Source organism: Podarcis muralis, chromosome 15 (assembly GCF_964188315.1).
Source record: "Podarcis muralis chromosome 15, rPodMur119.hap1.1, whole genome shotgun sequence".
NCBI classification, from domain to species: Eukaryota; Metazoa; Chordata; class Lepidosauria; order Squamata; family Lacertidae; genus Podarcis; species Podarcis muralis.
In genome coordinates this window covers 24,411,981-24,426,623 of record NC_135669.1, presented here as the reverse complement: position 1 = coordinate 24,426,623, position 14,643 = coordinate 24,411,981, and the positions used below count along the sequence as shown (strand labels likewise).

Here is a 14,643-nt window from a genome sequence, read left to right as displayed (position 1 = left end):
GAGAGGGTAGGTAGGTAGGTAGGTAGGTAGGTAGGTAGGTAGATATAGAGTGCTTTTTTCTAAAAAAATGTTTAGGGGTATTCTCATTTTGACTCAAGAAAATCACAATTTTATAGTTCAAATCGGGGAAAATAAATATAGTAAATGGACAAAAGTACAAAGATTCACAAAATGTTTAGGGGTATATGTACCCCTGCATCCCCCCCCCAGAAAAAAGCACTGGATAGATTAGATAGATGATAGACACACACACACATTCTTTATTGAAGGTAAAATAAGACATGGAGAAAAAAACAATTGTTATACACTCGTGTAAAAAAGAAGAAAGAAGAAAGGGGGACTTACAAAATTGTTATTGTCAGTGTGTGTTTTTTCTGGGGGGATGCGGGGGAATGCATACCCCTAAACATTTTGGGAATCTAAGTTTGGCCTCATTGAGAGGCAGTATTTCAATATGAGTAGGAAAATAAGGGTAGCCCTAAACATTTTTTTTTTTAGAAAAAAGTGCTGGTTATTGTACTTATCCTAAACATTCCTGAATCTGTCTAATTGTCTTTTAAAGCTTTAGAGGATTTGGCTGCAATATTTGAGGCTTTCTAGGATAGTAAAAAAAAATTGTAAGGTGGAAAACATGATAGAAGTACATTAAATTATGCATGCTGTGAAGAAAGAGAATAGAGAGCCCCCCCCCTCTTAATATTAGAACTTGGAGTCTTCCAGTGAAACTGAATGATAAAAGATTTAGGATGGAGAAAAGAATTCACATAGTAGTGGTTAAACTGTGGCATTTGTCCCCACAAAGTACAGTAATGGCCACCAACTCAAATGGCTTTCAAGGGAGATTAGTCAAATTTGTGGAGAATAAGGGTAGCTGTGCTATATCATTTTTTAATTATGGTGCTGGATGAGACTCTTGAGAACCCCATGGACTGCAAGAAGATCAAACCATTCTTAAGGAAATCAGCCCTGAGTGCTCACTGGAAGGACAGATCGTGAAGCTGAGGCTCCAATACTTTGGCCACCTCATGAGAAGAGAAGACTCCCTGGAAAAGACCCTGATGTTGGGAAAGATGGAGGGCACAAGGAGAAGGGGACGACAGAGGACGAGATGGCTGGACAGTGTTCTCGAAGCTACCAGCATGAGTTTGACCAAACTGCGGGAGGCAGTGGAAGACATGAGTGCCTGGTGTGCTCTGGTCCATGGGGTCACAAAGAGTCGGACACGACTAAACGACTAAACAACAACAACGTGCTATATCATGAGAAAGGCTCATCTAGTCCAGCATCCTGTTCTCATAGTGGCCAACTGGATGCCTATGAGAAATCCATAAGCAGGACAACAAGCAGTTTCCAGCAACTGGAAAAGGCTGGAGATACTATCTCTTGTCATGGCCTTTGTCTCATTGACCTGATTCAGAGGGCTGTTCTTATATTCTTAGGCAGATAGTCTATTTGTAAACAATATCAGGCAAATACCCCTAGAATATCTGGAAAGTATTTGACATCACATTTTGCAGAAGGAAATTGGAGGCGAGCATTTTTTTCAGCAGTAAAAGGATAGATCTTTGCAATCTATAACATTTCGACGAGGAAGAGAGGAAGAGGGTTTCCAGCCCCTCTTTCTGATTTTCCCACAGGAGCCAACCACTTGAACTATGTTTATTACCAAAGGCCTCTTCTCATTTTAGCTGGCTCTTTCAATATCAGCTTGATTGGAAGAAAACAGGAAGCTGCCGTCTTTAAAAGTATTTGGCAAGATTTCCATTCGCCTGGCCCATTTGATCTTAAGTCCCCTGGGAATTTGGTGAACGTCCCTTTATGTTCCTTTGGTTGCATGTTAAGAGGTAAGGAGAAAAGGGAAGCAGATGAGCTTGCAAAATAATCCCTCCTCCCATTAATAGTCATCAGAATCTTCCTCAGGAAAAGGAAAGAAAAACATTGATCTTATGTCTGCTGACTTTAATGAGACTGCCCTGCACAGGATGGCAGCTGTTCTGTCAATTAATGGGACTGTAAACAAATGCATCATTTGTTTATTTATTTATTCTGTTTACATCAATTTTCTTTGTTTTAGGTGAGGGAATTGTTCTCGGATCTCCAGCCGGCTTCTCTCTTCTCACTTTCTGGGGTGGTTCTGACTGGCTGCAAAACACTTTTGTTTCCCCCTCCTGAGTTTCTGGGATTGTTTTCCATGAAGAGTATTGTGACAGAATGTCAGGGCCAGCTCTGTCATGAGCCAAGCTGAGCCACTTGCCTCAGGCTGCAAGATCAGTAAGGTAAAGGTAAAGGGACCCCTGACCATTAGATCCAGTCATGGCCGACTCTGGGGTTGCGGTGCTCATCTCGCTTTATTGGCCGAGAGAGCCGGCGTACAGCTTCCGGGTCATGTGGCCAGCATGACTAAGCACTTCTGGTGAACCAGAGCAGTGTAAGGAACACTGTTTACCTTCCCACCGGAGTGGTACCTATTTATCTACTTACACTTTGACATGCTTTCGACATGCTAGGTTGGCAGGAGCAGGGACCAAGCAACAGGAGCTCACCCCGTCGTGGGGATTCGAACCGCTGACCTTCTGATCAGCAAGCCCTAGGCTCTGTGGTTTAACCCATAGCGCCTCTCTCTCTCTCTCTCTCTCTCTCTCTCTCTCTCTCTCTCTGTGTGTGTGTGTGTGTGTGTGTGTGTGTGTGTGCCTGAGCCCTCTCCAGGATTTCAGAACAAATGTGCTCTTTTGAAAGCCACTATGGGGTAGGTAAAAGGGTTCATTTAGGGGTTTGTTTTTTTAAGTTTCTCAGTTTTTTCCCCAATATCAAATTCAGATTTCCACATCAGCTTGCAATTTGTTTATTTATTTATTTTGAAAAAGCCTCCAAGGGACATTTTTCCTTCTCTTGTGTGAATGCCCTCAGGTCTCAGTATTCTGGTCCTAAGTTTATCAATAAATATAATCTGTTCAAGCTTCTCCGCAACTGTTATTATTGAATATGTGGACAGATCCTATGAAAGCTTGTCCAGCTTTGCAAAATGTACATGGAAGTTCCCCAGGACAGTTCGGTCGACTAGTGCTTAATAAATGGTCCTGGGCCTGTCTTGCACACAGAATCCCAAAAATGCTGGCTCCCTCTAAGCAGTCAGTGAGACACTTTCTCCCCCTTTCATATTTCAACATTCAATTCCAACACATCCATGCAGATCAAATTTAAGATGCTGAGATTTTGTTGTTGTTGTTCCACTGTGGTTAGTTTAGGTGGGAGGAAATTATGGGATGGAGACGACAGTTTTGATCAAATTACAATGGTTTTTCAATATATGGAGTGTGGTATTACATCTCAGAAGGGCCCCAGGGGAGAGGGTGGGGAAGAGCAATCTCTTTTCCCCATGACTAGGTAATTTCATACACATCAGCTCAATAAAAATCAACCGAGAGGACCTGGAACATCTATTCTATTCATCTATTAGGCATTATGGGGCTGCAGATACACTCCCCTGTGAACAAGGAACGAGGCAATTGGAGCATTTGCATCTACAAGGAGCTCTTAATCCTTGCAATCTTTCATAAACGTAATATTGATTTTGTTATTTATACCCCACCCATCTGGCTGGGTTGATTTTGCCCCAGTAAAAAAGGGATAGGATCATGTCCAAAAGGTGGGTGCTTGGCAGGTGCTTGGCAGGGGGTTGGACTCGATGGCCCTTGTGGTCTATTCCAACTCTATGATTCTATAATTCTAAGATAAATAGATAGAGAAATGTTTTTTCTGCATCTCTCATAAGTCTAGAACTGAAGCTGAATGTTGAAAGATTCAGGCCAGACAAAATAAAGCGCTTCTTCACACAATGCAGAGTTATGCTACGGATCTCACTCCGACAGGAGGCAGTAACAGCCTCCTTCCAGCAACTCCTGCAGCCAAGCTGGTGCCAAATGTATTACTCTGTTTTCCCTTGGACCACTTTAGCGAGGCTGAGAGTGGGGTTTTTATTGTCTGGGCAGCTGAGGACCTACAAACACACTGCCCAGGCTTGCACCCTGAGGAGGTCATGCTGTTGCTGCTAATGCAACAGTTTGACTTCACTCCCAGAGGTTCACCCCCTTGCCTCTCAAGACAGACAGGTGCCAACATATGCCAGGCATCTTTTGGGTCCTTCATCCCCCTGTCTTTGGAGTGAAGAGCCTGGAACCTGGAACATGTTAGCTGGTAGGGCCCAGAAAACCCCCCGCTATAATTGTACTTTGTTAATTGTATTCTGTGTTGAGAGCCTAAAGGTAAAGGACCCCTGACAGTGAAGTCCAGTCGCAAACAACTCTGGGGTTGCGGTGCTCATCTCACTTTACTGGCCAAGGGAGCCGGCGTTTTGTCCACACACAGTTTTTCCGGGTCATGTGGCCAGCATGACTAAGCCACTTCTGGCGAAACCAGAGCAGTGCACGGAAACACTGTTTACCTTCCCACCGGAGTGGTACCTATTTATCTACTTGCCCTTGATGTGCTTTCAAACTGCTAGGTTGGCAGGAGCAGATTTACAAAGACTGATATACAGTACCACACACAGTCAATAAATAAATCTCTAAGAAGTATGTGTTTCTAAACAAAAAACAAGAAATCTCAAAGTGGTTTTTCTGTTTTTGTGCTATTATATTGTTGCTTTTATGCTGTATTTTTGCATGCTTCTTAGAGGTTTTAAATATGAAGCAGTTTAGACATGCTTTGAAATAAATAAATAGGCAACATGAATACACCTGCATGTGCAAACAATAGCCGGCTTCTGGGCACGTGCCATCTCCGATGGCTGCGAGACACATATGAAAAAGATGGTTGACACAGAGTCCCTTTGGTACCCAAATTGATTTGAAGCTCCTTTGGAGGAATTCATTTGTCTGTGCTGCAGGAAATATGCTGTGAGTTGATATACCTTTCTGTTGAAGTGCCAGGAGGCTTTGACTAGATAATAGGATATGCTTGTCCTTCCAGACGTCATTGGATTGTAGAGTATTCTGCCAGGGGAAGCAGTTGGGACAAACACATGCTATAAATGATTTTGAAGCAAAGGTGGGGATTTATTTAACTATGGGCAGAGTTGGGCAGCACATTTGCCAGAAGAGAAGCAATATGAATGAACACCACCCAAAGGTCACTGGTGGATTCACGACACCCTGGGGTTATCGTCGTCAAAATTATGGTGCATCCATATCTGAGATCTTCATCGGTTGCCTTGATTTTGCAAGCTGAAAGTGAATTATCCGGGATAAAGTGAATAATCTGCTGATTATTTGGTTTGGAGGAAATGACAAAGTGGTGCAAAAGGCAAATGTAGAGAAGCATGTTGTAGGTTGGATATAGTTCTGTTTATTTTATAATAAGGTCTAAGGGGAGCTAAGCTGGTGCTGTTTATATACTCCAAGGATGTGGAGGGGGGGGGGGAAACTAGTTTAATGTAGATTTTTCTGGCTTCCACTGTGTTCATTCTTTGTAACTCCATTACTAGTAAATGTAAAGGAATCATTATGAATAAATCTAAAGAAAGTAAAGAGGAATATAACTGAACGTATTCTTACACTGAAGGGATTAAGGGATTGATCCGCATCCTGGCTAGGGAAGTACAAAAACCGCTTCTTCAATTTTATAAATACTGATTGCTGACAATTCTTTCTTCTTGCACATACTGGCAATACATGTTTGGGACAAAGTGGATACAAATAATTATCATGGGGGTACTATTATTGACAGCTGATACCTTTTTCCTATTACACAAAAGCACAGACAGCGGGATAAATTAATTTGGATCTGGATCCTTCTTGCAGTTCCAGCTTTGTTGTTCAATAACCTGCAGAATTAAGCGACTGCTGCCCATCCCACAATTCATTTATGATTTACACACATACTCCAGAATCAAGACACAAATCTGCAGATGGGCAGGAGTCTTTCCCCATCCCTACCTGAAGACATTGGGGATTGAACCTGGGACCTTCTGCATGCAAGGTAGACTCTGTCACCAATCTAAGGCCCTTCCTCATAGGTAGGGGCAGTAAATGGATCAGCAACTGTAGAAAAATAAGGAAGACAGAGTCTAGGAATGGACAAATTTCAGTTTTGGTTTTTATCCATTTTCCCCTTTTCCAGTCTTAAGTTCATTTCTGCATCAGTTTGCAATTAAAAAACAAGGTCTTCATGAAAATTCACCAGCATTTGAGTGCATCTACATATTTATATATGCACTTTTGCAAAGCAACATTCCCTCATTTATTGCATTTTTGTATTTTTTTGGTATGTCCTTTTCACCAATATATGTATTTTTCTACATATTTTTGGCTGCAGAGCTTCCTCTCAAAATTTCGATATATGCAAATTTCAAAGGATGGCCGCATTTTGGTTTGTGCATCATTTCAGGACATGTTTTCATAGAACTGTAGAGTTGGATGGGACCTTGATTTAGAGGTAATGATAGAGCTAGCAATAATAACAATAATAATGATGACAAATGGTAGCCCATTAGCCAGATGTGCATACAGAGGAAGTTAATAGTTGCAAGTCTGACTCCTGGGTGGCTGAAGGGGATGCCTTTCTCAAGAGGGGTCTGGAGATATGCAGCTGCTTCCAAAGAGGCAGTGGGGAGATTGGGGTGAATGACAGCTTTTTGGGACAAGCAGCATCTTTTGGAGTCTGGGGAATGGCAATATGCTCGATGAGTCGCTAGGTTATTATTGGCTCTTGGAAGGAAGGTGTTAACGGTGGCATCCAGTCATCTCATTTGTGAGGCAGCCTGCTTCCTTCCAGACTCTGCTAATTAGACCTTTTGGGATTTGAGAATTGAGAGGCATTGGGGGGTTGTTTGTGTTTGTATTTTATGAGCCGTCTGCAAACCAGCCCCCTCCCCTCCATCCATTCCACTGATTCAATTGGTTCTGTCAAATACTCTCTTTTAAGCATCCTCTCCGCATACAGGTAAATGTAAGGTATGAATTGGTAACACACAGGTAGGGCCAATGTGATCCAGACCTTTTAAAAAAGGCTCAGAAATTTGCAGGCAACCTCGGTACAGCACACATGGGTTTTCCCCTTGTATCTTGTGAAGTGGACTAAGGTTGAGATATGGTGACAGGCATTAGGTGGCTTTGTGAGCTTTGTAGCCAGCCAGGAATTTGAGTCTCCTCAGTTCAAATAAGAATATAATAAGAGTCCTGATAGATCAGGCCAATGGCCCATTCCATCCAGAATACTGTTCTCACAGTGGCCAACCAGATACCCATGGGAAGCCTGCAAGGCACAGGAGCACTTACCCCATTTGTGATTCCTAGCAACTAGTCTTCCAACATGCAGTCTCATTGGAAGGCCCCATCAATGGATTTAAGTATTAGTTCCTAGCTGCTGCAAATTTAGCACTCTGTCTAGCTCACCATGCTGCCTGACCATTGACCCATCATCCAACAGCATCGTGTGGGGGGAAAATATGAAAACCAAGCAGAGGGGGGAATTGAATGCCCTGCTTGGAGAAATTGACACACTAAAACCCTGGGAAAGGGCTGTAGCTAAGTGCTAGAGCATCTGTCTTGAATGCAGAAGGTTCCAGGTTCACTTCCTGGCATCGCCAGGTAGGGCTGGAAGGGAATACTGCTTGGGAACATGGCAAGCTGCTGCATCTCTATGTAAACAGTATGGATCTAGATGGACCAGTGGTCTGATTCAGTCATTCAGGTGCTTCAACCCCCACAACACATTCCCCATGAAGGGACAGGGCACCCACAATTTTTTGCGGCGGTGCCGTGCATGCTGCAGGGGGGGGGGTGCCCGACGTCAGCATGCCCGGCAGGGGAGCATATGCTCCGGCCGAGCACACCCCCAAGGGAGCCCGCTGCTCCCAGCCCAGCCGGCTGCACTGCCCAGTTGAGGAGAGGTGCAGCCAACTCCAGGAGGCCCTGGAGTGGCTCCGTGCACTACCACCAATCACTGACGGAGGAAGGTGGGTGTGGTGGGTGCGGTCCGACCCAGGTGCCCTCCCTGAGGGGGTTGACATTGCTGTGCTGCCCCCCTGGGCCACCGCTCGCCACGTGCGGCACCCCCCGGGAAGCTCGCACCGCCCCCGGGTGCAGACCACTCTGGGTGCCAGAGCACCTAGCTCCGCCTCTGCCACCACATGCCTCCTTATCTTCTGGAGGCCCAACGAAGCCCATCACAGCTGTGGGAAGGCCCAAGAAGGCTGTGGGAAGGCCTAACGAGGTCTGCTGCAACCACGGGAAGGCCCAATGGGGCCCATTGGGCCTTCCTGCAGCCGCAATGGGCCTTGTCGTGCCTTCTCGCCCTAACGGGTCTCCTCCTGCCGTCTGACATCACACTTGTACCACCTGTGTGATGTCACAGGCCTTCACCAGGCACCCACAAAGTGGGGCAGGACCCAGCACCCATGGATTCAGTAGAAGGCACCTTCTTCTGCTTCCTATAAGAAAAACACTTCCTAAGAAGAAGGGTATGCTGCAACATTTTATTGCAACTCCCCCTTGCCATGGCAACTATAGCCATGATACAGAAACTACTCCACCTTGAGCAAACTTGTAATGCATAGTGAGAGAACCCACAGCAGCTACTAGACTAAGGGCTCAACCACACATCTGTTTGCCCCATTTTCCCTAGGGAAACCCATATTTTAGAGCTGAATTGGAAAAAAATGACAATTGGATCTTCCATGGATTGCTGTTTGTTCCAATTTTGCTCTAAAGAGTGGGTTTTCTGGATGAAAGTGGTGGGGCAATTGCTTGGACTTCTGCTTTCTAGACATCGTTCAAGCAGATGTGTGGATGAGTCCTAAGTAATTGTGCATTTCTGAGCTGCAGCCCAGGAAGCCCTGGTTTGTTCCTTGTCCCTTCTACCATGTTTGTTGGGTCACCCTGCTGACATTGACTTGCTAAGTTTTTTTCCAGGATGATACAGCTGCACAAGTCACCTGCATGCTCTCCTATCTCCATTGAATTTACAGTTAGTCTTCAAACTAATATATAGCTCAGAGGATTTCCTCTTCTTCTTTTTGATTCTCTCAAAGATGGAACATCAGTTCTGGTTGAATCCAAGCATGACCAATTTCAGCCTGAAATACAATTTCTCCAAGGAGAAGCAGATAAACAACATAAGTGGAAGTTTGGAAAGGAAGCTGCCACTCAGTGTTGCAACGCACAACTGGAAAAGCAGGAAGTGACCCAGAAAATGCAGGCACCTCTCCCCACCCTCCGATGCCAAATTTGACATAATATCATTGCCACACTTATTGCAGACAAAAACAAGTTTGTATTGGAAAGGAATAGAGTTAACCGAAGCATAATGAACTGCCTTCTATAATAAGGACTGAAACTCCGCGTGAAAACATCTGTTTTGCATTCAGAAGGTCCCAGGTTCAATCCCCAGCATCTCCAGGTAGGGCTGGGAATGTTCCCCATCTGAAATCCTGAAGAGCTGCTGCCTATGCTCCTAGTTAAAAACTAAGAGGAATAGCAAAGCATAAGGTTTCACAGACTGGAGCCCACTATATAAGATTCATAAAACATTGTCACTATGTAAATATGGAGATAGAGCAAGGGTGAAGGACATATGGACCTCCAGATGCTTTTGGACTCAAATTCCCATCACCCCTGATCATTGGACATGCTGGCTGGGGCTGATGAGAGTTGGAGTCCCACAACATCTGGATTGCTACATGTTCCCCATGCCTAGTGCAGAAAAAAGAATGTAAACAGGTTAGATGGAAAAGGCAAAAGCTTCAATGTTTACCAAAGAAACAAAGGGTCCATTCAGAGCAGTAGGTATGAACTGTGACTTCACTGCCATGAATAGTTATGGTGCATATTTTGCATACATTTAAACTTGAATGTAATTGTTGGTGTTCTTTTTGCATCCGATCTGCAAAAAACAGCAGCAGGACCAGATTGCCATCATGCGGGGCCTCACTAAGGAGGCCCCACAGCAAGCGCTGGAGATGCCCCTTGAGCTCCTGTGGGTGATGCCCATTTTCATCCCAGCGGGTCCTCGGAGTGGGAGGAGGGGAAAAAGAAGAGATTTTGAGAGCTTGTAATGTGTGGGACGTGGGTGGCCCTGTGGTCTGGACCACTGAGCCTCTTGGGCTTGCCGATCAGAAGGTCAGCGGTTCGAATCCCTACGATGGGGTGAGCTCCCATTGCTCGGTCCCAGCTCCTGCCAACCTAGCAGTTCGAAAACACACCCAAAAATGCAAGTAGATAAATAGGTACCGCTCTGGGGGGAAGGTAAACAGCGTTTCCGTGCTTTGCTCTGGTTTCGGTGTTCCGTTGTGCCAGAAGCAGCTTAGTCATGCTGGCCACATGACCCGGAAAAACTGTCTGTGGACAAACGCCGGTTTCCTCAGCCTGTAAAGCGAGATAAGCGCTGCAACCCCAGAGTCGTCTGTGACTGGACTTGACTGTCAGGGGTCCTTTACCTTTACCATTTTAATATGTGAAGGAGAAAGGAAGAGCCACATAAAGGGAACTCAAGGCTAACAACTTACCCCCTGGTCCTCTTCATTGTCTTCATCTGCAACTGCCTGAAAGGCAGAATGCAGGATGGTCCTGTGAGCTTCATGAAGCTGGAGGGGTGGAGGGGAGAGTGTTAGACTCTGCCTCCTCCAAGTGTCCCTTGTCCCATTCTCCCTCCTCCCACCACTATTCCCCACACTGAGCTTATCCCAGAGCCCTGCCCTACCACCTCAACCCCCACCCGTTAAAAGAAACACAATTCACCTCAACTGAAAGAAGGCTTCAAGGGCCAAGGCAAGGATCCCAGGGCGGTCCTCAAACTGGTCCAGGTGCCCCAGGATATCCTGAAAGAGAGCAGAGGAGAAAAGTCAGATTGCTCTGTGGGCATCAGGACAGCTTCAACCCCAAACTCCAGGCTTTGCTTTCTGCAGGAATGGAAAACTCCATGCCCTATGCCTACACGGTTCTCTCAGGCAGTCCCACAACACGTTCCCCAAATCCCATCCCTGGTTCTCCCACTGTAAGGGTAACTTACACAACTTTGCACTCACCAAAATTCCTTCAGCAGCCAGATGTTTCGGCAGCTCAATGGTTTTGAAGCCCCTCTGTGCTGCCTCCATACAAGTCCCTATAATCTGGACCAAGAAGAGCTTTTCAAGGTCCAATGGCTGAAATGGCAAAAGTCAGGCAAAAGTTCATAGTGAGGTGAGGGCTTCTCCACTTCAGAGACTGCAGAATTGGGGGGCAAAGACCACAGTCAGTGGGCAGAGGGTCTGAGGGATCCAGTCCCTACTCTTTTGTTTCCCCCAGTACTAACCTCAGGCTCTGGAAAAGCCTTGAAGAGCTGTGGCACAACTGCAACAAGAGAAGGACATGGGGACAGATTAGTTCATCCCTTAGCAGCTTCCAAGATTATTTCAAGAATCTTCTCCTTGATTTCCCTGCTTCTACACTCTTACGACAGGGGTGGCAAACCCCAGGCCTTGGGGCCCAATCTTGGCCAGAATGTGGCTCACAAGAGAATGTGGCCCTCTAGTTGACAACTGTCCCCCAGCCCTGTCCTATCAGCTGCCTCTGCCTTTTGCTTCCACTAGAAATTCTTCCTCTCCTCTCAGTCAATAGCATCTTCAGCAGACCCCACAAAACTGGCTGGCCACTGGGGTGGGTTTCCAGATGCTAGACCAGATGAGCCTTGGGTCAGATCCAGCAGTCTGGCTCTTTTGATATATTTTTTTTACTAGCTTCCCCTCCCCCACAAATCCTATACCCTGAGCTGCCACCCTAGCCTATTCCTTCCCTTCCAAAAATGGCGCTGGGGGGCACTTGCTCACCTGGTGCCACAGGCTGTTCCTGGCGCTGGAGCTCCTTTTTAGTGTCAGAAAATTTCTCAGTCGCCTGAGCGTAGAAGACATGATGCAGAACAGAAATACGTTTAGCCTAATAGAGACCTGTTGGCACATCCCTACCAATTGCTTCCATCTTTCTGCCGTTGAACGAACTGTAGGACTTCCTAACAGCTGCAAAGAGGCAGCCAAGAGCATTCAGGGCTTGCAGAAAAAGGAGGTACTAACTCCTGCCATTCCAGGACCAAGAGAGCCTGGCTACCATAGTTCATGCCCTGGTTGCTTCAAGACTGGATTACTGCCATGCGCTGTATTAAAAATTAAAACAAGTAAAATTAAATGTAAACAATTGAAATCAAATAAATCAAATAAAAGTCAAAATGAGAAAATCAAAATAAGAAAATCCAAATCCAAAGCCTCTCCTAAATCTCCTTCCGCCATCCGCACCCACACCTCTATCTCTCCTGATCTCTCCTCACTAACCCACAGTGAACACCTGTAGCTGGTGGCTTTTAAGGGAGAAGCAAGAGATGTCACAAAGGAGGGCAAGTCATTGTTACCATGGCAACCCACCCACCTTGACCCTGGGCCAATCTTGCCCCTCCTGATGTTTCTTCAGAACTTTGAAGCACCTGCTGTTCTGTCTGCAGCTTTGCTGAATCTTCTCTTTTGGAGTTCATGCTTTTATATCAGATCATTCTTCTTTCAGCTACTTTTCCAAAGGGAGACAATCCCAATGTCCCTTTAAATGCAGTAGAAGACTCCCAAGTCTAGAGGTGTCCATAGAACAGGATTAGACAATCTGCTTTGCATGCAACACCATCCTCATCCTCATAGATAATCCTGGACAACATCTGCAGGTGGGGCCTTTTCTCTTTGGAATGACCCTTCCCAGCTGTTACAGCCTGAAGACTGCTATCTCTATGGCCATCTCCAAAAGCAACTTATACATAGCCCAATGGTGCATCTAATGTAGAACTGAATTTCTGAGTTTTATAGAGACAGCACTTTTAGCATCAGCATTCAAATGTCTATCCTCCTGATTGATATGGAATGGACTTGTACCTGTGTCCTGCTTGTCCCCTGTAACCTTGAATTGTCTGGTCTCTCAGCAATCTGTAACAGAGTTCCCATTCAGGTCTCAAACACCTTTCGATCACCACCTTCCCCATAAAAAGAAAGGAGGAGAGTAACCTGCATGAGGGCAATGAAAGCAATTAGAGGTCTCCTGGATGGAGGGATTTCCATAACAGGACAGATTTAAAAAAGATTAGGACAATTTAGTCTGGAGCAGAGATGAGAGCATTGAAGATGGCAGTGAGTAAGAAAAGGTCAGGCTGGGCACTTCTGTTTATCCTCTCCTGTATTTGAAGGACAAAGGAGAGGCTGGTAGAAACCTAAGTAGGTTACATAAAGAAGCAGGCTTCTCTGCTATCCATAGCTATGCAGGCACCAAAATATAGATATCCTTGGAAATTCACTCTTCTCCAAATTTTGTGATGCAGTTCTCGAACCCAAAAATGTGTTAGGGGAAATTGTGTGCAAGAATGTGGACATTAGGGGAAACTGCATACAAAAAAATGTGCATATTAAGAGCAACGTATATTGAATTTTATTTTATTTATTTATATTTATATTATATATATTAAAATGCTAGTGAATTTTCATGAGGACTTTTTTTTAAGGCAAACTGATGTGGGAATGTGGTGAACTGAGCTCAAGACTGAAGAAAAGAAGAGAAACTGGCATTGTGTTAGGAGATTGGAAATAAAGAGGAAAGACACAGATTTGGGGGTAAACCAAGTCCCCTCTATTACCGTATTTGCCCGAATATAAGCAGCACCTGAATATAAGCTGCACCTTTAAAATTGGAGGGGGGAAGAAAAAAAGTAGAAATACCTGAATATAAGGCACACCCTTCCTTGCTGCTCCTGGCTGCATACGGAGTGGGGGGCACGCTGCATTGCTGGCAGCCTTTCCCCTTCCTTACTCTTGGGGGAGAGGATGGGGGACTACAACGCCACTTTGCCACACTCCTGATGCTGTTTGCCCTGCGCTCCTGGCTGCATACCATAAGGTCACAAATATAAGCTGCACTTTAACTTTTCACAGTCAGAATTTGGGGGGAAAGTGAGGCTTATATTCAGGCCAATACGGTAACTACAACTAAGGACCTAAGAAACACAAGTCTCAAGAGCTTGTACAAATGTTTAAACTGCTTAAGGGAAATTAGACCATGTGTGCAAACATCTCAACTCTTTCTCAGACTCCTAAGCCTGTAATGCAGGGGTGAGCCTACCCTGCAGGGAGGCCCTAACCCTCAGGGCCAAGATTTTGCTAAAAGCCCAACATCGTCCGAGTCACTCCAAAGCAGTGCCTAACGCTGGGACTAGACCCCCTGCAATGTTTGGCAGTCAAAACCCCACATTTGACAGCATCCCACAAAACGAGCCCTCAGCGCCCTAACCCGCGAGGGTCAAGATTTTGCCAAAAGCCCGACGTCATCGAATTCACTCCAAAGTGGCACCAAACACAGGGATAAGGGCCCCTGTAATGTTTGGTGGTCAAAACTCCATGTTTCATGGCACCCCACAAAATGAGCCATGCTAGTCTTAATCCCAGCTCTTGCTGCTCCCAGGGGTGTAGGAAGGGGGGTGTGGGGTGTGTGGCCTATCCTGGGTGTCATCTCTGAGGGGGTGAAACATCCCTTCCTCCTCTCTGCCTCTCTTCCAGTCCAATTGCCAGGAATCTCTCTCCCCCCCCCATCTATTTTTCATTTTAAAAAATGTCTTCTATTTAAGATCTGGTTTAGCTCTCTCTCTCTCTGTCTC

At 45.5% G+C, this 14,643-nt stretch overlaps 1 long non-coding RNA gene across 3 annotated transcripts; it reads right to left on the bottom strand.

Annotated features, from left to right (window-relative positions):
• Positions 1–224: 224 nt before the first annotated feature.
• LOC114585544 (uncharacterized) lies at positions 225–13,611 on the bottom strand. 3 transcript variants are annotated; one of them, XR_013390876.1, is made up of 7 exons: positions 11,801–13,611; positions 11,287–11,324; positions 11,021–11,137; positions 10,734–10,813; positions 8,933–10,579; positions 5,553–6,038; positions 225–4,991 (listed from the first exon to the last, which is right to left on the bottom strand). It is a non-coding gene; the product is annotated as an uncharacterized LOC114585544 (long non-coding RNA). The 3 variants fall into 3 exon arrangements; XR_013390875.1 differs by having other exon boundaries at positions 225–6,038; positions 8,933–9,087; positions 10,502–10,579; XR_013390877.1 differs by having other exon boundaries at positions 225–6,038; positions 11,801–12,120; positions 12,878–13,611.
• Positions 13,612–14,643: the final 1,032 nt, after the last annotated feature.